Source organism: Mustela nigripes, chromosome 1, assembly GCF_022355385.1.
Source record: "Mustela nigripes isolate SB6536 chromosome 1, MUSNIG.SB6536, whole genome shotgun sequence".
In the NCBI taxonomy this organism is placed as follows: Eukaryota; Metazoa; Chordata; class Mammalia; order Carnivora; family Mustelidae; genus Mustela; species Mustela nigripes.
The window spans coordinates 258,556,947-258,579,762 of record NC_081557.1 but is presented as its reverse complement, the minus strand read 5'-3'; the positions used below and the strand labels follow the sequence as shown (position 1 = coordinate 258,579,762).

Sequence of the window (22,816 nt, the reverse complement as noted above, 5' to 3'; positions counted from 1 at the left end):
ATTCATATAAAAAGATTTTTTCCCCATTAGAATCTTTTTTCTTTCTTCTTCTTTTTTACAAATATTACACAAATCTATAATCTATAAGTTATTATAAATCTATGATCTATGTGTATGATGTAGGAACACACATACAGTTTGAATTGTCAGAGTCTCATTTAAAACAACAAGGCACAAACCATAAGTGACTCTTAATCTCACAAAACAAACTGAGGGTTGCTGGGGGGAGGGGGTTTGGGAGAAGGGGGTGGGATTATGGACATTGGGGAGGGTATGTGCTTTGGTGAGTGCTGTGAAGTGTGTAAACCTGGCGATTCACAGACCTGTACCCTTGGGGATAAAAATATATGTTTATAAAAAATAAAAAATTAAAATAAATAAATAAATAAAACAACAAAGCACGGGCACCTAGGTGGCTCAGTTGGTTAAAGCCTCTGCCTTGGGCTCGGGTCATGATCTCAGGGTCCTGGGATCGAGTCCTACATCGGGCTCTCTGCTCGGCAGGGAGCCTGCTTCTTCCCTCTCTCTCTGCCTGCCTCTCTGCCTACTTGTGATCCCTCTCTATCAAATAAGTAAATAAAATATTAAAAAAAAAATTTAAAACAACAAAGCATTCGAAATTATTTTTGTGATTACTTTTTTCCATTTAGTAGTACATTTAGTATATGAATATATTTATATACACATATATGCATAAATATGTATATTAATAATTCTGCATGGACTTTGAAGACCTTGGGAGAAAAACTAAAGAATAAATACATTTGGAAGCATAATTATACCTATTATTTCCTTCTTGATTTTCTTTCACTTTCTGCAAAATCACTTAGGAATCTACCTTAATCTAATACAAATTTTGGGCAGAACAGTCCTGATTTCCACTTGTATAAATAATTCTAATGAATTATTAGCTTGAATGTCTTCAGCTAATCCAAAACATTTATGTTGTAGAGGTCCTTCTGTCCAATATACAATGTATTGAATGAGAGCTCTTTAAACTAAAGTATTGAAAAATGTGATATTTGCCAGTAAAACAAAACAAAAACAAAAGTAAGAGAAGAATAATTATTATTTTCTATTTAAGCAATGTTGTTTTGGCTTATGTCTCCTATTTTTCTATATCTGATTGGTGATTTTCTTTCTATACTATGCTTATCATAACATTCAATGCTTCCTTTCTCTAAATCACAAACGTAGTGATCCGAAGGGGCACATGCACCCAAATGTTTATAGCAGCAATGTCTACAATAGCCAAACTATGGAAAGAACCTAGATGTCCATCAACAGATGAATGGATAAAGAAGATGTGGTATATATACACAATGGAATACTATGCAGCCATCAAAAGAAATGAAATCATGCCATTTGCGACAACATGGATGGAACTAGAGTGTATCATGCTTAATGAAATAAGTCAATTGGAGAAAGACAACTATCATATGATCTCCCTGATATGAGGAAGTGGAGATGCAACATTGGGGGTTAAGTGGGTAGGAGAAGAATCAATGAAACAAGATGGGATTGGGAGGGAGACAAACCATAAGTGACTGTTAATCTCACAAAACAAACTGAGGGTTGCTGGAAGGAAGCGGGGTTGGGAGAAGGGGGGTGGGGTTATGGACATTGGGGAGGGTATGTACTGTGAAGTGTGTAAACCTGGCCATTCACAGACCTGTACCCCTGGGGATAAAAAATATATGTTTATTATTAAAAATATATAAAAAAAAAGACACACAAGGTCATGAAAAATTCCCTATGTGCCTTTTGTAGAATATTGTATCTTTAATTAGCAAGCTAAAAAGCCAAATCTAGGGATAAATTGATATGATTTGTATTCTTACACCTTGGAGAAAAGTCTTGGGATTTCTCAGCACTCTGTTCAGTAATTATGATTTTTCAGATTAGAGTTATTTTTAAAAAATGTGTAACATAGTAATACATTATGCAAAAATTGGAAAGTCTCAAAAACAGTTAAGATTTGTTTGGGGTGGGATGAGAAGTAGAATTTCAAATTTTTAATTTTAAAACCCATTTTCTGATGATTTTTTTCATTTAACATTATAGTTTATAGTAACAGAAGCTTTTTAATTTTGTAGTTTGTAGAACTGACAGTGGCTGTTGCCTAATGTATAACTAAACAAGAATAAACCCATGTATCTCTCTGACTTTAGTTCTTTAGTAAACCAGTGTATTCCAAGTTGGCCTGACTGAAATTTAGATCAATCACATTTCCCAATAGCTTGTCCAGAAATCTTTGTGACTTTTTTGGAGAAAGAAAGAGACTAGGATCTAGTTTGAAATTCAGCTAGGAACTTCAAACCCTCTGAGATTTTTTTTGTCATCTTCCCTGAGCTGGGCTTCATGTCTGTGTGAGCTGGAGACAACTGAGCCTTGGATAGCATCATGTAATGGGGCCACAGGTGTAACCACTGTAACTTTGGTTCTGTGCATCCTGGAAAGTTAGAAATTTCTGGTTACCTTAGTGGTTAAGGTTTCCCAATAATTAATTCTCTAGAATGATGCCTTCAGGACAAGGCTAGATATTTAAAAGCACTAATGCTTGTTGACTGACTAACTGATTGGTACCATGTTAAGAACCAGAAAGTGCTTAGTAAGCATTTATTTATGACAGTTGCAACTGCACATAACTTGAACCATGGCATAGAGTTACTTTATGTGGCTAAAACACCTGAGAATTAAATCTGGGCAACAAAATAAATAAAATAGTACTAGATTAAAACCCACTGTATAAAATAAATATCCACAAATTCATGCTGATATAAATTAATTGAATAAATAGTTATGTGTGGGAACATATATAAATACCCCATACAGAAGAATTCTAGCTATGTATAACTCCCATTCCATCCCTTAAGTGTAGGATTCAATAATGACTTCAAAAGAGTATGGAACAAGGGTCAAGGCTAGAGTGGGGAGGGGAGAGTGACTTTACAGTGGAGAAACCTGGCAAATACCAGCTCAAATAGTTGATCAGGGTTAACATCTTCAATGATAAGACACATTCATAGAAAAAACCTCTGGCATATGATGAAAATGTCCCTAAACTTGCTGATCTTTTCCCCCAAAACTTATAGCCATTGTATAACCACAGAAAAAACATCAGATAGGGATGCCTGGATGGCTCAGTCGGTTAATCATCTGCCTTTGACTCAAGTCATGATCCCAGGGTTCTGGAATTGAGTCCCACATCAGGATCCCTGTTCAGTGGGGAACATGCTTCTCCCTCTGCCTGCTGCTCCCCCTGCTTATGCTCTCTCTTTCTCAACCCCCCTCTCTCTCTCTCTATGATGAATAAATAAGTAAAATCTTAAAAAAAATCAGTGATGCCTGGGTGGCTCAATGGATTAAGCCTCTGCCTTTGGCTCAGGTCATGATCTCAGGGTCCTGGGATCAAGCCCCACATTGGGCTCTCTGCTTGGCAGCAAGCCAACTTACCCCTCTGTCTCTGCCTGCCTCTCTGCCTACTTGTGGTCTCTCTCTCTCTCTCTCTGTCAAATAAATAAATAAATAAAATCTTTAAAAAATAAAAAAACATTTTTTTGTAAAAATCAGATAAAGCCAAATTGAAGGAAGAACAATACAAAAATACCTGACCAAGGCTCCAGTTTTATCAAGATCATCAAGAACAGAGAAAATCTAAGAATCTTGTCATAGTTAAGAGGAGTCTAAAGACACATCATTCATAAATATAATGTGGTACCCTAGATGTGAATTCGACTAACATCTACAAAATTCTAATAAAGAATAGCCTTTAGCGAATAATAATGTATCAACTTCAATTCATTAATACGTAATGAATGTACCATTGAAGTATAAGAGGTTAATAATAGGGGGAAATGGATGCTGATTGTACAGAAATTCTTTGGAGTTCTTTCTTTCCTCAAATTTTTGTGTTTTGTTTTGTTTTGTTTTGTTTTTCTGTAAAAGTACAGATAGTAAATATTTCCAACTTGCAGACTGTATGGTCATCATTGCAACTATTTAACTCTGTCATTGTAGCTTGAAGGGAGACAGAGACAACACACACAAGTGAATAAGTGTGTCACTTTGCTAAAATAAAATTTATTTACAAAAACAAATGGAAATGCAGATTTGGTCTGAAGGCTGTAATTTGCCAGCCTCTCTAATTTTTTCTTTCTTCCATTTTTGGAAGTGTATAATCACTTTATTTTTTAGAAAGTCCAGGAATGCGCCAAATGGTATATTTTATCCATAACTTACTTGCTCTTTGTTGACTGTCTTTCAAAATATCTACATAATCACATTGCTAGAAACAAGTGTCTTTTAGCTTACATTAAATATACAAGTATATTAAGACAAGTGTTGGGAGTTAAAATCTTTATCTAGGGTTAATCTGTATCAAAATTAAAAAACACGTTTTTAAAAAATATGAGTACTGGAATTAGAAAAAGTACTTTAAGGATTTTTGTTATTTCTTTCAATTGCAAATAAAAAAATAACTTCTCCACCGTCAACAACAAAAATGTCTCTCCTTAAAATCTGAATTTTCTTTACTGCAGAAGAACAGTCCTTGGTATCTGAGTAATGCCAACCTCTCTACTTGTGCACTAAATTCTTCAACTGTCATCTAGTTTAGCAATTGTTATTTCTCTCTGTATCCTCATTATTTTCTCTTCTTGCATGATCAGTTCCCATCAGCAAAAATGTTGGAATATCTTACAATTTAAAACACAACAAATATTTGCATCAAACATCCTGCAGATAGTCCTACATTTTTCTGTTCTTCTTTATGTCGGAAGCATTTGAGAATTGTCTATAACTACTGCATCCAGTTTTTCACTTTACCCTTCTCCGGTGTCTTTTTCTGAATGTTTCATTAAATTTCACTATGCATTCACAAATACAAAGAACATAGATATTCACACACACATGTGCATTTTTATAAATACATATACATTTATTTCTAAGTCTGACTATACTAATTATAAAAAAATACAAGTTTATATTAATACCTACAAATCTAAAACCTCAAGGGATTGTCTAGCCTTCTTATTTTCCAAAATTTTAAATTTGTTTCCACTATCTTTAATGTACTTATTTGTTTGCTCAGTTCCCCCAACCCTATGATCATCTTGGCCACCTTCTCTGACCTTCCCCCTACTTGACCCCTGGCCTCATTGCCACTTTCTCATTCTCCAAGCACACTTTTGCCTGCCAGACCCCAGTAGTTTCTTAGCCCTTAGCAATGCTTTCACTTTCAAGGGAAAGAAATAAAAAGAGGAATTTGCATACTTTTGTGGCCTAAAGTTTTTAGGACTCATTTAAAACACAGATTATATAAGCCTTCCTAATAATAATAATAGTAATAATAATAATAATTCTGTCTTGAATATTTGAAAGTTGCTAAGAGAGTACATCTTAAAAATTCTCATCCCAAGAAAGAATTTTGTATCTATGTATGGCAACAGATGTTAAGTAGATTTATTGTGGTAATTTTTGCAATATATCCAAATATTGCATTATGTTGAAATTAATCTAATGTTATATGTCAATTTCATTTCAACTAAAAAAATTATCCCTTTAACATCTGGGGGAAAAAAAAAGCTGTCCTGTCATAAGTACACTTAGCTCTGTAGACAGACCCTCATGGCACATAAATGAGATCATCTGTCACTGACCAGAATGAAGCTGAGGCTTCTTGCCAACAATGATGCAAATCAAGCATCTTAAAATTGAATTCTTGAGTTCAAATTGAGCCTTTAGATTATTGGAGCACCCACATTTTGACTATAAACTTGTGAGAGCTCTAAGACCGAACCATCCTGCTAAATCATTTCTAGCTTCCTAACCTTCAGAAACTGTGCAAGATAATAAAGATAATAAATGTTTGTTGTTTTAAGCCACTGAATTTTAGGGTAATTTGTTACACTACAGTATGTAACAAACCCAGTATGGAACAGGATATTGCAAATACTAAGTGTATCTCTCCAGAAAATACTAATCGATTACAAAGAAAGAGAAATGGTAAAATTAAGATGTAATTATGGTAAAATGGTAAAATTAAGACTCAAGTTTGACCAAGGAACCAAGAATAACATTTTTTTTTTTGTCTCTCTCTAACCCAAATCAAATTAAACTCCATGGAGACAGGAAAAAATTTGGAAAGATCACAAATATGTGGAAGTTAAAAACAGTTTACTAAAGAATGAATGGCTCAAACTGGAAATTAAAGAATAAATAACAAAAATAGAGAAGCACATGAAAATGAAAATATGCCAATCCAAAATCTTTGAGATGCAGAAAAAGAGGTCAAGGGAGGGAGGTGTATAGGAATATAGGCTTACCTCCCTGTATCCATGGAGTTTGTGTTATTCACTGATCAAAACAAAGGGCATAGAAAGGAGACTTATTCACTGTAGTATTCATGTGTATTTGATGAATGAATGAATGTCTATCCAGGTACATATGTATATCTGTTATCAGAAGAATTAAAAAAAATTCCTTACTGATTTACCAATGAAAATGCTATTTTTTTATTTATGTCAACTCATGAAACTGTTGAACATTAATTTTTTTTTTTAATTTTTTATTTTTTTTTTTAATTTTTTATTTTTTATAAACATATATTTTTATCCCCAGGGGTACAGGTCTGTGAATCACCAGGTTTACACACTTCACAGCACTCACCAAATCACATACCCTCCCCAATGTCCATAATCCCACCCACTTCTCCCAAACCCCCTCCCCCCGGCAACCCTCAGTTTGTTTTGTGGAGAAAGGGGAACCCTCCTACACTGTTGGTGGGAATGCAAGCTGGTGCAGCCACTCTGGAAAACAGCATGGAGGTTCCTCAAAATGTTGAAAATAGAACTGCCCTATGACCCAGCAATTGCACTATTGGGTATTTACCCTAAAGATACAAATGTAGTGATCCAAAGGGACACATGCACCCGAACATTAATTTTAATTGAATTACTTAGTAATTTTGTCCAACTCTCCAAATATCAAAACCAAAGTTGTCTCTAAAGTAAATCTAAAGATTTACTTATTTTTCTTTTTTTCCCAAGTCTTTATTTAAATTCCAGTTAGTTAATATATAGTATAATATTAGTTGCAGATGTAGAATATTGTGATTCATTATGTACATACCATAAACACCCAGTGCTCATCATAAGTGCGCATCTTAATCCTACTCACCAATTTAACCCACCTCCCCACCTACCTCTCCTCCTGTAACCCTCAGTTCGTTTTCTACAGTTAAGGGAAAGGGTTAGCCCCTTTCTCTTCCACTCCATGTTCACCTGTTTTGTTTCTTAAATTCCATATAGGAGCTAAATCATATGGTATTTGTCTTTCTCTGATTTATTTCACTTAACCTAATACTCACTAGCTCCATCCACATCACTGCAAATGGAAAGATTTCATTCTGTTTAATGGTTGTGTAATATCCCATCATTCATATATAGATAGATAGATAAATAGATAGATGATAGATAGATAGATAGATGATAGATATAGGTACAGATATAGATCACTTCTTCTTCTCCATTTGACTCTTTCCATAGTTTGGCTATTATTGCTAATGCTGCTAGAAACATCGGGGTGCATGTATCCCTTCAAATCAGTACTTTGTATCCTTTGGATAAACATATAGTAGTGCAATTACTGGGTCATAAGGTAGTTCTATTTTTAACTTTTTGAGGAATCTCCATACTGTTTTCCAGAGTGGCTGCATCAGTTTGCATTCCCACCAACAGTGTAAGAACATTCTGACTGGTGTGAGATGATATCTCATTGTAGTTTTGATTTGTATTTCAGCCGAGTGATGTTGAGCATCTTTTCATGTGCCTTTTAGCCATCTGTATGTCTTCTTTGGAAAGATGTCTATTCATGTCTTCTGCCTAATTTTTAACTGGATTATTTGTTTTTGGGTGTTCCATTTCATATGTTCTTTATATATTTTGGATACTACCCTTTTATCAGATATGATTAAATTTCTTTGCTGATCGTGTCTTTTCAATTTTCTATTTCTTCCTGTTTCAGCTTTTGTAGTTTACATGTTTCTAGGAATTTATCCATTTCCTTCAGACTGTCTGATTTGTTGGCATATAGTTTTTCATATATTCTCTTATAATTGCTTCTGTTTCTCTGTTGTTGGTTGTTATTTCTCCTTTCTCATTTGTGATTTTATTTATTTGGGTCCTTTCTCTCTCTCTCTCCCTTTATCAGTTTGGCTGGGGGTTTCAATTTTATTAATTTTTTTCAAAGAATCATCTCCTAGTTTGTTTGTTTGTTTCTTTCTTTCTTTTTGTATTTCTTTTCAGAGTAACAGTATGCATTATTTTTGCACACGCCCAGTGCTCCATGCAATCTGTACCATCTCTAATACCCACCACCTGGTTCCCCCAACCTCCCACCCCCCGCCCCTTCAAAATCCTCAGACTGTTTCTCAGAGTCCATAGTCTCTCATGGTTCACCATTTGTTTTTCTCTTTTTTAGTTTCTATATAATTTATTTCTGCTCTCTTCTTTATTACTTCCCTTTTTGGCTAGTTTTATGTTCCTTTCTTAGCTCCTTTATGTGTAAGGGTAGGAGACATGCTTGAGACTTTTCTTGCTTCTTGAGATAAGCCTATATTCCTATACACCTCCCTCCCTTGACCTCTTTTTCTGCATCTCAAAGATTTTGGATTGGCATATTTTCATTTTCATGTGCTTCTCTATTTTTGTTATTTATTCTTTAATTTCCAGTTTGAGCCATTCATTCTTTAGTAAACTGTTCTTTAACTTCCACATATTTGTGATCTTTCCAAATTTTTTCTTGTGGTTGACTTCAAGTTCCATAGCATTGTGGTCAGAAAAGATGCATGGTATTTTAATCTTTTGTACTTGTTGAGACCTGATTTGTAACCCAATATGTGCTCTATTCTGGAGAGTATCCTGTGTGCACTTGGAAAGAATGTGCATTCTGCTGCTTTAGGATGAAATGTTCTGAATATATCTGTTAAGTACATCTGGTCCAGTGTTTTACTCAAAGCCATTATTTACTTTTTGATTTTCTGCTTAGATGATTTGTCCATTGATGCAAGTGGGACGTTAAAGTCCCTTACTATGATTGTATTATTATCTTGTTTTATATATTTGGATGTTCTCAAGTTGGAAGCATGTATGTTTACAATTGTTAGATCTTCTTGTTGGTTAGTTCCTTTATTATGATATAGTGAATGGCCATATTTATTGCAGATACTTTAGAGCAACTGCTCATAGGAAGAATATTAAACTAGTCTCCAACTTAGCAACCATTTAGGGAAGTTCTGTCAAAAGAGATTGTATTAGCTTTACTAAATCTCCAATCTCTTTTAAGGGACATAACTGGAGACATGATAAGAGCCTGAGGATCATTTTCTAGCTGTAAAGCCTGGAGGAAGGCAAACTAGAAATATTTTCCACTGTTTTTCAGACTAATCTGTGAAAAGTATCTAATTGTCTCCAGTTGTTTTGCCTTCCTGTAATTCCATAGCAGTGTGACATTCAGGTTGTTTCTTAATTTCTTCCCTGAAGCAGACTACAAGATCAAATCTTAAGATTTTTCCAGTACAGTCAAAAACACTGGGATGTTCACAAAGGATAATGATATATCTTTATACTTTAGATCGTCATACTTAATTACATCTTTATACTTTGTTGATGAGAGGTTTCAACTTCAAATTCCATTTTTGTACAGACTGATAAATTCACAGATTGAAATTATTTTGCCCTTTGTCAGCAGTACGTTATAAAGATCTAGAGACAAAAGAAACCACATCATAGATAATATTTTGATTAGATGGAAAATGGCAATAGTTTCAAACCATTTTTTTTTTCTATTTTGAAACAGAATTTTTACTACAGTCATCACTATTACCAGCAGCTTAAAAAAGTGATATGCAGGGGAAGCCTGGGTGGCTCAGTTGGTTAAGCAGTTGCCTTCGGCTCAGGTCATGATCCCAGCGTCATGATCCTCGCTCCCTCTCTCTCTCTGACAAATAAATAAAATCTTAAAAAAAAAAAAGTGATATGCAGATATATTCTGCATAGTACAGGTATCATTTAAGGAAAAGAATATATTACAACTTTCCTGGGTTTCCCATCCTTTTCCCCATTTCTACCCAGGGAACATGTTCCTGCTGGTTTGACTTGCCCATGCAGTTCTAGAGGTACAGATAAAGCACCTTTAAATCAGGGTTACTAATGAGAGCACAGGAGCCATGAAACATCATGTGGCTGTTTTGTATGGCTTTTACAGCTGTAGTCAGAAGCAAAAGTAAAAATAAAGGCTTCTATTTACTACACATAGGAGTTAATTCTGAATGCCAGATTTAGGAGATTTCCATGGGCTCTTTGTTTCTATCTACTACCACAAGTAATAACAAAGAGCCTTACTTAAGCATTTAATCCTTAAACCAGTAATAGATTTTCTACAGTTAATCATTAACCTCATAAAGGTCTACAGACTTTAACGTTTGCCTTCTTAATGCTTAGATGAATTGTCTTGGTTGCCTAAACAATATACAGAGGGAAATTTCTTGTACTCAATTTCTGTAGAAACAAAATCTGGACTTCCAGTTCCTCAAGACAGGCATCTGGTAAGTGACTTGCCACTATACAACTAATTTAACAACTGAAAAATGAGAAAGTCAATAATGGAAAATTCTAGTGTGGATGTTTTACTATACAAAGGGAAATATTTGGGGTTCTTAGGTCCAGATTTTCTGTCAGAAACTCGCAGGATTATTTTCCATATTTAAAATTGTGTCGCGTTGTCTACTCTACTAACTTTAGCTTTGTAAAGCTAAAACACAGTTTTTTGTTTTTTGTTTTTTTTTTTAAGATTTTATTTATTTATTTGACAGAGATCACAAGTAGGCAGAGAGGCAGGCAGAGAGAGAGAGGAGGAAGCAGGCTCCCTGCTGAGCAGAGAGCCCGATGTGGGACTCGATCCCAGGACCCTGAGATCATGACCTGAGCCGAAGGCAGCAGCTTAACCCACTGAGCCACCCAGGCGCCCCCTAAAACACAGTTTTAAAGGTTATTAATCATCCACCTTCTCAGTTTCTGTTTAGTTTAAAAGAATATTCTTGTATGGTCCACTGCTAGGCAAAGATACAAGTCAGCTTTTGTGTACTTCTTGAGATTCCCAAAGAATTGTATTGTACAGATGTTAGATAAATGCATTTTCCATTGATGACTGCTTTATTTCTTTTTTTTAAATATAATTTGACTATATGGCATGTTTTTCATTACAATACATGTATGACCTTCTTTTAATTTTTAAATTAGAGAGCCACTAGAGCGATGTGTTCTTCAATTTCCATAAATTTTGGTAAGAGTTGAGCTATGTTGTATTTTTTTTTCACATGCACACTTCTATTGTCACTTTAATGAATAGTTACTTCAGAATGGTCTCTTCTAAAGCTCTTCGACTTTTCCCCTGGATTTATTATCAAAGCAATAGTCTAAGAACCCAGTGTCAGTAGAGAAAGTCCTAATGAATGAAGACTTACTTGATATCATTAAATTCTTATTGTAGTAATGAGAATATTAAGCATTACATTTTAATAACAGATGAAAAAGTTTAATACACTTTAAATCCAAATACTTTGATTAAAGCAATTCTAGTTAAGTTGAATTAATGTATTTAAATTAATGTCTGTGACCAACCAATGCAAGTTGTTCAATGGATAAATGTTTATAGTCATTTTCTTTTTTCTAAAAAGATACAAATATTTTCCTCAGATTCATGAAAATTTGTAAGTCAGTGTTCTGAAAATGTTCCAAAAAATATATATTTTTACTTTAATGTTATGTAGATTTGTTAGCTATCGACATGTATAAAGCTATACCGAACTTTAAAATCACTTTATCCCCCACTGAAAATGGGGATAATGTAGTTGAAGCCTGTAGTATCATATGATACCTATTTTATGTGGCTTAAGGGAAAAAAAAAAGTTCATTTGCGGTCACATGACTCGTTTAGTATTTCATGATGGCTGAGAGTATACAGAGGGTATTTTTCAACAACAATTAGACTCTGTTTTCTCTGGAATGTTGACAAATTTTTCTTTCTTCATTGCATTTAAGAGCAACTTCCTCTTGTCTTCTGAAACTTGATAGAAATAAACTTAAAAGAGTTTGAAACTGATTTCAAGTCAATAGGCAGTAGCTTTCCAAGCTTTTATAATTTTGCAGAATACTTTCAAGGATCTGTGTCCAGGCAGAACCTAACATGTTCCTGTCTAAGATGCACAACTGAGCCAAAGCCATCTACTTCTGTGAAGAACTGAAGCTTTGCTAAGCTTCACAATGTACATGTTGTATCATATCTCATAGCACCACATCTTAAGAATAGATTTTAGAGAGGAGGAGGACAGAGAAGAGAAACTTATTGTTTTGGAGAAGACTTGGTAATAAGGGATCTGAGATTGCTCAGATAAATTTCTTTATGTCTGATATAGCCACATGGGCCACTGTGTTCTTGGCAATGTGGATTTAAGGCTTGATCTACCTCCATTCTTCTCAACTTCGCAGAATTCAATGCTTTCAGTCTACATAAATGTCATTATTTCTCAAAGACACTGAATTTTGTATCCTAGCCTCCAAAGAAAGTTGGCTATAAAAATCACAGTACCCATAGAAGTTGTAGACAGATAAGAAGGAAACATTTTAATTTTTATTTATTTATTTATTTATTTGAGAGAGAGAGAGAAAGAGCAAGCACAAGCACAAGCAAGGTGAGCAACAGGCAGAGAGAGAAGCAGACTTCCTGCTGAGCCGGGAGCCTGATGTGGGACTCAATCTCAGGACCCTGAGATCATGACCTGAGCTGAAAGGAGACACTTAAACGACTGAGCCACCTAGGTGAAGAAGGAAATATTTTAAAGGAGGATGATGAAATACTTCTGTTAGCAAAAGTGCTCAAGTTGGTTTAAACCTTAAAACAAAAAACATACATATATATGTATATGCACATATATACACACACTTATCTCTACACCAGTATTTCAGTACTCACACACATATATATCAAATTTCTAAAGGATGAGTTAAGAAACATAACAAATATAGACCAAGAAGACAAAAGTAACAATGCTATTGTCTCATAAGATAGGAATCAAAAGGATTAAGTGTTAGGTGAATCTATGATAATAAATATTATATTCCATAATAAACACAATCACATGTCCAAAGTAAAAAAAATTCATATACTGCATATGTTAAAAATTTGAAAGAAATTGATAGAAACATGTACAGAGAGAAAACTTAAACAATATTAATCTTCTAATAGATTAAATTTTTAAAAGATTTTAGAGATTTAAAAATATATTGATATTGAATTCATTTGTACATATGCATATATATATGCACATATTTATGCTTATACTATCAATAGACAACATAACTTGCGACAAATTGATCACAATCAGATATAAAATACAAAATTTATGGTGTTTACATTCTTTAGACCAGCAGATTAACATAGAGAATCTAATTAAAAATTATTGTAATATGCAACAAATTAAATTAGTAAATCAAATACTTTTTAAAAAAATAATCTATAGGTTAGCAGTCATCATATAATTAAATACAAATTATGTTGTAAATGTATATAAAACCTGGAAATATTAAAGTCTCTGGGATTTGGCCAAAACTGACCAGGGACAAATTCAAAACTTTAAATACTTTCCTATCAAATTAAAGAAGCAAAACCTAATTATTCAACTGAAAAACAAAAATAAAACAAAAAAGGAACAAGATGGTCTTCAGAATCCATGAAACTGGTTATGATATTTTTCTGAGTATAGATGACACAGGTGTACAGGTGTACATCTCAGTGATTTGACAAGTTTATACATTATTTAGGGTCACCACAAGTGTAGCTACCATCTGTTCTGTTACACGACTATTAAAATATCATTGCCTCTTTCTTAAGCTGTGCCTTTAACTCCCATGATATATTCATTCCATATCTAGAAGACTGTATTATCCCTCTCCCTTTCACTATTTTGCCCAAACCCATACCCCTCTCTCTGGCAACCATCAGTTTAGTTTGTTCTCCCTATTTATAGTTCTGATTCTTCTTTTTCTTTGTTTATTCTTTTCTTTTTTTTAGAATCCACTTTTTTTTTTTTAAGATCTTATTTATTTATTTGACAGAGAGAGAGATCACAAGTAGGCAGAGAGGCAGGCAGAGAGAGGAGGAAGCAGGCTCCTTGCTGAGCAGAGAGCCCTGGGATCATGACCTGAGCCGAAGGCAGAGGCTTTAACCCACTGAGCCACTCAGGTGCCCCTAGAATCCACTTTTGAGTGGAATCATTCTCTGACTTATTTCACTTAGCATAATGCATTCTAGGTTTGCCCGTGATGCCTCAAATGGCAGAATCTCATCTTTATTTTTGTGGCTGATAAGTAGTCCATATCTTCTATAAGTAGTCCATATCTATTGATGAACACTTAGGTGGCTTTCATATCTAGGGTATTGTAAATAATGTTGCAATAAACAGGATAAGCATGTATCTTTTTGAACTGGTGTTTTTTTTTGCCCCCCTTTGGGAAGGTACCCAGTATTGGAATTATTGGATGTATGGTATTTCTATTTTTAATTTTTTGAGGAAACTGAGTACAGTTTTCCACACTGGTCGGACCAGTATATATTCCCACCAACAATGCACAAGGCTTCCTTTTTTCCCACATCCTCATCAACACTTGTTTCTTATCATTTTGATTTTAGCTATTCTAACTGGTGTGGTTTTGATTTGAATTTGCCTGATGATTCATGAGATTGAGCATCTTTTCATGTGTCTGTTAGCTATCTGTATGTTCTCTTTGGAAAAGTGTTTATTCAGGTCGTCTGCCCATTTTTTAATCAGTTGGTTTGTTTCTTGGTATTGAGTATATAAATTAGTTATATATTTTGGATATTAACCCCTTATTGGATATATCATTTACAAATATCTACTCCCATTTAGTAGGTTGTCTTTCTGTTTTATTGATGGTTTTCTTTGCTGTGCAATAGCTTTTTGTTTTAATGTAGTCCCAATAGTTCGGTTTTGGTTTTGTTTCCCTTGCCTTAGGAGACATATCTAGAAAAATGTTGCTATGACTGATGTCAGAGAAATTACTGCCTGTGGTTATGATTATTTACTTCACTATGTACATGTTGTTTGATATTGGGAATTGCTTATAACATCTCCAAGCTTCAGTTTCCTTTTCTGAAAGACAAGGATAAATAATATCTATCTCAAATATTGTTATAAATGTAAATTATTATTCAAGTTATTTTTATTATTAATATTCTATTGATCTTTACTCTGTGTCAAACATTGTTCCAAATACTTCCTTCCTTCTTTTTTAAAGATTTTATTTATTTGAGAGAGAGAGAGTATGTGCATGTGCACACATGTGCACATGAACAGGACCAAGAGGAGGGGCAGCAAAGAGAAGAAGAAATAGGTTCCCCACTGAGCAGGGGCCATAGGGCTCAATCCCAGGACACTGGAATCATGACCTGGGCCAAAGGCAGATGCTTAACCAACTGAGCCACCCAGGCATCCCTACTTATTTAATTTTTACAGCTATTCAATGTGATGGGACATAAAATAATTCCCATTTTACAGATGAGAATAATCTGGCAAAGAAAATTTACATAAATTATTCAAAATCACATTTGAAAGGTCCTTTTGAAAACTGGCTCCAATCCATTGTAGGTGCTCCTGAAATGTTTATTTCTCTACCTTCTCCTATCTACCCCTGCCCCTTTTGATCTTATAAAACAGAAACTTTTATTCAACTCTTTTCCAACTCTGTAGATACTATCTTTCTGCAGGAGAAATCCAAATCTCCTACTTTTCAGGTAAAATCATACAGCACCATGGTGACGGAAAAACCAAATTTTAAAGAAAGAAACAAAGCAAAATAGACCTAAAGAAAAAAAAAAAAAACCATACACAAGCACATATGACACAATTATATTTTTAAAGAAGATACATGTTTGTTACCCTATTCCTAACATTTCATTTAGGCTTACAAACAAGCCGACCCAATTTAAAGCAGAGTTGTTTATGCTTCAGGAACTGAAATGATGACCTCACCATTTTCTTCCATTGCTATGGTACTGGAGAGCTGTTTTCTGGATTTTATTAGGCCCTGGGGATTGCAGATGGAGAAGAGTATAATTAACTCTTCCCCATCAAATTCTTATATAAAAGATTTGGGCGATAAAAGAGTGACTGGAAGCAGATGACATCCAGTACTTCCTGCCTATGTACAAAGAGGGCCTGAGGATATCAAGTAATAGGGTCCATCTAACTTGGGAATGTCTGTATGAGATGGAGAAGACAGGCAGATGCAATTATCTCCACTTAAAGGCTAAAGTCGCCAAGCACTTTTAGGGTTAATTACTTGCTCAAGACTGATTATAAAGTGTAGATTAAGTATAAAAACCTTGACCCATAATCTCTTTTCATGGGACTGACCCATAATCTCTTGTCATGGGACAGAATAGTTCTCAGGTGAAAGAGAATTTTTTTTTTTTTCCTGATTTGAGTCAGGGTTGAAATTTAAAAAGAGGATGAATTTTGAGATTATGAGGGTATAAATGGTGATAATATGATAACTCTTTTAGAAATACATGTTAGCATGTGGCATTTTCATACACATTAAATTATTTCATTTATGAGATTTTTTTCAAGTTTTATTTAAATTCTAGTTAGTTTCATTTATGAGATTGTAACAATGACCATGACACAATGACAATGATTCTATGAAATGGATACTATCTGGTCAGATAAAGTGTTCTATGCTCAAAAAATGTTCACTTGCCCAAAACTGCATATTTGGTAAGTTCTAGATTTTTCTAACCATGGCCTTTCCAGCAACAAAGTGAGTGATTTCACCATTAGATGTGTTAATATCCAGGATTTGAAATCTGACTTTACCATATATACGTTTTATGTCATAGGGCAAGTTTCTTACACTCTGAAGATTTCCAGTGATAATATGAATTTCAAAGCTATTAAGTTGAAATGGAAAAACACAATGTGGAAATTATAATGACTATAAGTGCCCATAAATCTTAATATTCTTCATTTATTATGCCTTAATGTTAAACCATATTATCTTGGCCATTTAATTTGACAACATAAGCTACAATCATTTGTAAGATACAATGTGTGGGAAAAGAACATGTTCTCATTTCTGTGTATACAGCAAATAAACAAAAAACAACAACCAAAAGGCAACTAATTGGATAATTTATTACAGAGATAAATTTCCAAGGTCATGTGAGAAATATAGAATATTCTGTATTATTTGAGATTTCATGAGTGGGAAGCTTTTATAAATGTGCACTTTGAATTTTGATCGAAGTGATGCAGTGTTTTAATTATTGGCTCCTAACAGAATTTTTTCGCAATAGAGTGTTCTGTTAAACATCTTCCTCCTTTCTTGTTTCTATTTTTGTGACTTAAAGCATATATTCATTTTAGTTAGAATTATGTAATGTTAGAGGTGAAACAAATAGGAGTGACAATTTCGTGCATTTCCCACATTTTTTAGACAGGTAAAATATGGCTCAGAAATATGAGGTGAGTAGCTCAGGGCTCTACTGCTGATATAGAGAGAGTCGTGAGAGAGATGTGTGTGCCCAAATGTCTCTCTTCAGGTTCCTTGTATTGTTGAAACAGTTGAGTTTTTACACATTTAAAAAGGAGTTAATAAAATCTGTCCCATTTAGACCAAGAATCTGTTGAATATCAAAATATTGTCACTTTCCAGGAGAATAATGTATTGATTATTGTGACCTTAATATTAATATTTTTATGGTTAAGGCATATCATATCCTCAGGTTCAAGATTTCATTATTTTAACTCATTAATGGGCATGAAAGTCAATTGTTTTGTTCAATTAACATGGTCTAACATTAGCTTTTATCAGTGCAAAGAATATTAAGTAGTTTCCAAGGGCTTATAATGATCTTCCAGAGGAAGTTAAATTTCAAGGGACATTTTCAGAGAAGTAAACAAAAGAGACCCAAGGGAAACAATCATCTTCTTTCAACATATCCTGAGCTCTTATCAACTCAATTTCTCTCACATAGTAAGTTCTACGCAACTCAAATATACCATTCTTTTAATGATTTTTTGGCTCTGATTCTTAACTTGGGGATATTCATTTAAAGCTCTCAGGAGTTTAAAGGTAAGTTAAATATGACTGCATGTTTTACACAAATACTTCTGCTTAGAGCTTTTTAGGAGTCATGATGCTAATTTAGAATATTAAGCTCATGCAAAATCTGAATTAGATTGAGGAAATATTAAAATACATCCACTGATCACCTTTAATATATAATTTATAATAACCAAATATTGTTAAAAACACAAATATTCCAAAAGTTACAAAAAACTGTATATAAACTAAAATATTTCATTATACAGTTTTCACACATGAAACAAAGTTAAAAATGTAGAATTTCTCCCCTTAGAAATTGTTCCAAATAAAATTTTAGATGAAACATATGAATAAACGAGGATAAATATTATTAAAACAAGTCATTAGCATGATTCAGTTTTTCTAAAAATCATTTCATATGCATTTTAGCAGATGATATCTCTATGTAGTTATAAAATACTTTAGTGTGTGTGAGACATTGGGTAGAAAGGATTACTGTTTTTTTCCTGTCTTCTACTAGAATAGTCTTCTGTATCTATTATTAGCCAAACCTCACGGTCAAAATCAAATCACACCTTTTGTTCTACAGATTAGGTGACTACCTCCACATAATTCGGCACCTTGTATTAGGAATTGTCTTCATTGTTTAGACTTAGAAGGTAGTATAGGACAGTGATTAAGATCACCGTCCTTGCAATCAAGACTATCAGGGTTCAAACGCAGTCCTGCTACTTACTGACGGGTATGATCTGGGCAAGTTCCTCTATACTAATTTCCCCCTTTATTAATGGGTATAATAGGACTAAACTTAGAGCATTTTTATGAGGAATTAAATAACAAAATGCTTCATTAAAGCAGGGCTCTGTAAATGTGTGTAAATGTGTGTGCATTTTGCATAATGATTTAGAATGCAAGCTCCTTCTCAATCGGATGTATGACTTACTGATACTTTTCAGGACATCCCAAAGTGCTGGCTTAATAATTATAATTACAGTGGTAAGATAAAATAATTTAATCCCTGATTATCCCACCTAGAATATTGCATAAGCTTCATTTCATTTCAGTATGCTTATCTGTATCAATAAAGTAAAGGCTTTGGGATTACAAACTCAAATATTTGTTCCAATATTGGGACAATGAATCTAAATTCTTATCAAGGAAACAGACATTGCAAACAGATAATAACAACACACTGAAATATGTGAAGTAGTATCAGTCTATTCAGGATATGGAAATGGAAAAAAGAAGGTAATTGATTTTGTCTTTAGGTCACTAGGAAGTCTTCTCAGAGGATGTGAAATTTGTGTAAGATTTTGAGGAGTGAATAGAAGTTTTCCAGATACACAAGAGAGGAGTATCATCTCCAAGACAGAAAATGCTGGTGTCATAGTTGGATGTGAGGGGTGGAGCTATCTATACAGATGGAGAAATGGATAGAGAGATAGAGATGGTTTTTTTCATTGTCTTGTTGCTGGAGGCTAACGTCCAAGTGAGGAAGAGATAAACAGGGTGGCAGAGATTAAATGTGAAAACTAGGGGAAAGTTCTTTACACTTTATCCTTTTGACTTTGGGGTTGTGATCAGGTTTTAAAGATCATACTGGTAGTTGGCAGGTGGAGGCAGAGGAACTGAGTTTGGAGATAAGAAACTAAAACTAATTTTAAGACCATTGACACAGTACAAGGTGGATGACTAAAAGGACATAAAGAAAGGCAAATTAGGGGCACTCATAATAATGATATATACATATTATATACATACATAATGATATCTATTATGATAATTAATAATGACTACCTCTTACCAAATATACCATATGTTTTATCAATATACACATTATATGCATCATCTTATTTCACCAAGATAGCTCTATAAATTGAATAAATAATTAACTCTGTTTTAAGATTAAGAAATTGAAATTTGTGTTTATGATATGTCCAGAGTCCCACTGATAGTACATGATGAATCTGGCATATGAACTTTGAATCTACAGACCTTACAGTCTAAACCACTAAGCTAGTTCATAAAGAAAAGCTGTTTTCCCAGGAATACTTGAAAGATAAAAATAATCAGATTTATGAGCCATCTGGGTTAAGGAGATTCGAGAAGGAGGAATCTAAGATGACTCACAGATTTCTGACTTGAGTAGTGGAATGAATGTGGTATTACCAGAATATGAGATACACAAAGAATCTAGGACAAGAACTAGTTCAGTGGTGAGCAAAGCTAATAAGTTAAACTGCGGTTACTGAATTTGAGAAGTTGAGGAACTTTGGAGGAACTAAGAGAGCCAAATATGGGACTTCAAAGAGAAATGACACTTCTGGTCTAAATAGATAGAAATATTCCTTTGTGAAATTGAGAATTAACAAAGAGATAGGAGATCAGTCAGAATTTGATAACATGGAAATCAAGAGAGGAGAAATTCAGAATATATGGAATTCATCACTTATATTGTATTTGATCATTGCAAGGGCACCAGAAAGTTACAAGAAGAATTATATAAATTTCCTTATTTACATTCATCACTTCTTAATTCTTCCTCACATTTCCATATTAATTCAATTACATGATTCCTCTGTTCAAAATCTTAAGTGGCCCTTTGTTTCTTTATTAATTGAATACAAACTGGGCAGTCCAACATTCACAGCTGTCCGCAATAAGGGCAATTTTTCAGTAATGTCTTTCATTACCCACTAGATAGAAAATTTTATAGGGGGAAAAAGCTTTACTGTCTTTTGCCTGACCAATTGTTGGCACATGGATGACACTTACTGGGTATCATTAAAGGAGTCAATGAATGCGTGAGACACCTTCCTAAACCTATAGCAACTTTCAGTCAACATGATCCGCTCATCCTTTCTTGAACATATCTTATACTTCTCTTCTCCTTTACCATTGTTCATGCGTGCACACTGTCATGAATAATCCTAATGTCTATGCTCATTAAAATACTACCAACCCCTCATATATTATCTCAAATGTTACCATCCTTTTCCAGGTCTTTCCTAATGTCCCCATTTGCTGTCTTTCTTTTTTGAATCTTTATAAAAAATATTTTTTGATACTTATATTCATTCAGATTTGACATATAAATGTTTTTTTCTTTTTTTTAAATGGTTACCCCCATCCCTCCTTTCCTGACTTAGCAATTACCTGGGAGATATAGATGAGGGCATTATTTTTCCAGGGTAATGTCAGAATAAAGGAAAGGAAAAGAAGAAAGAGTTTCATTTTTAAAGTATGAAGTCCTTATGGACATTGGGGAGGGTATGTGCTATGGTGAGTGCTATAAAGTGTGTAAACCTGGCGATTCACAGACTTCTATCCCTGGGGCTAATAATACATTAAATGTTTATTAAAAAATTAAAAAAACCAAAGTATGAAGTCCTGACTTTTTTGTCTTGGGTAGAAGCAGTCTCTCTCAATGTCAGCTACTTCTCTTCCTCATCAATTTGTTGTAGAGGTCTTCAGCATCTCTACAGGACCAGGCGTCATATGGAACCTTCTTCAGCTATGTGTACCCAAAGCATAATACCTTTTAGTTTTATAGCAGTGTCAGTGGTCAGGAGCACTCAGTAAGGTTCTTTTTAATGGGGCTTGAAGGCTGTTTTCCTCTGATGAGGTTCTACAACACCCAGTCATTGAGATCCAGACTATGACCAGCACGACCCCATGAATTTAGATACAAAAGCCTTCTTTAACCTGCTGGTAACAGGCTTGAGCATAAGATATTAGAGATTTACAGTCATTGGTCATACTAACATAAGATGACAAGGGACCCAGCAGAAGGTTTTATACTGAAAGAATTTTAAGAGCTTTGTAAGTTTTTTGTTAAGGCTCATAAGATTTATCTAGTGAAATGGGTGCCTCCATCACTAAAGATCATGCACAGTATACTCCAAGTGGGGAACACAATTTCCAACAGTTTCTTTGCTACAGTGGGGCCATTAGCCTTGCAGCAGGGGAAATTTCAGCCCATCTGGGAAACACTCATCCAATAACTAGCTCATATAGGTAACCCACACTAAGAGGCAATTGAATGAAGTCCAGCTGTGGGTGTTCAAAGAGTCCAGAGGGAGGAGTCTGTCCTCTGAGAACAAAAATTATTTTTCCAAAATTAAGGACCTGAAAAGTCAGACATCGCTGATAGACTACTTTTACAGTTTTGCAGAAGACTTTCCACCAATGTCTGTTCATAATTTCATAATTTGGGTCATCTTAAATGCATTATGGAGAAAACTGTAAAAACTGAAAAATGGGGTTTGTCAGGGAGTTGGGAAGAACCAAACAGGTGTCTTGGTTTTCCCAGAGTCCTAACATTCCTTAATTCACAACCATTATTTATTCATTTTACTTTCTGATTTTGAAACAAACCATTGCTATGTTTCAAGGCCATCAGGATGGCAAAAGTCAGAAAACGAGGGGTCAGTTTTTGCAGAACCAGAATGAGCTTTATCTACATGTGCCACAATCTTACAAATACAGTATAAAGAAGGCTTAGTATTATTTATTTGACAATGCTTCTCATGTAAATTACATATCATATAAGCTTGATTAATTTAAAACCCCTTTGAAATATTTCAGTGAAAAAGACTTCATTTAGAATTTGATTTGAGAAGTTTGTCAAA

The 22,816-nt window shown here is 34.2% G+C and overlaps 1 protein-coding gene across 2 annotated transcripts in view; it reads left to right on the top strand.

Moving 5' to 3' along the window:
* Positions 1–10,476: 10,476 nt before the first annotated feature.
* The window catches only part of LOC132006862 (sulfotransferase 1 family member D1), a 34,661-nt gene continuing 22,321 nt past the window's right edge, over positions 10,477–22,816 (top strand). Inside the window, exon 1 of one of the 2 annotated variants that reach the window (XM_059384942.1) lies at positions 10,477–10,606. The gene's annotated coding sequence lies outside the window, so the exon portion shown is untranslated. The remainder of the gene's footprint in view (positions 10,607–22,816) is intronic. The other variant, XM_059384935.1, reaches the window with a different exon arrangement.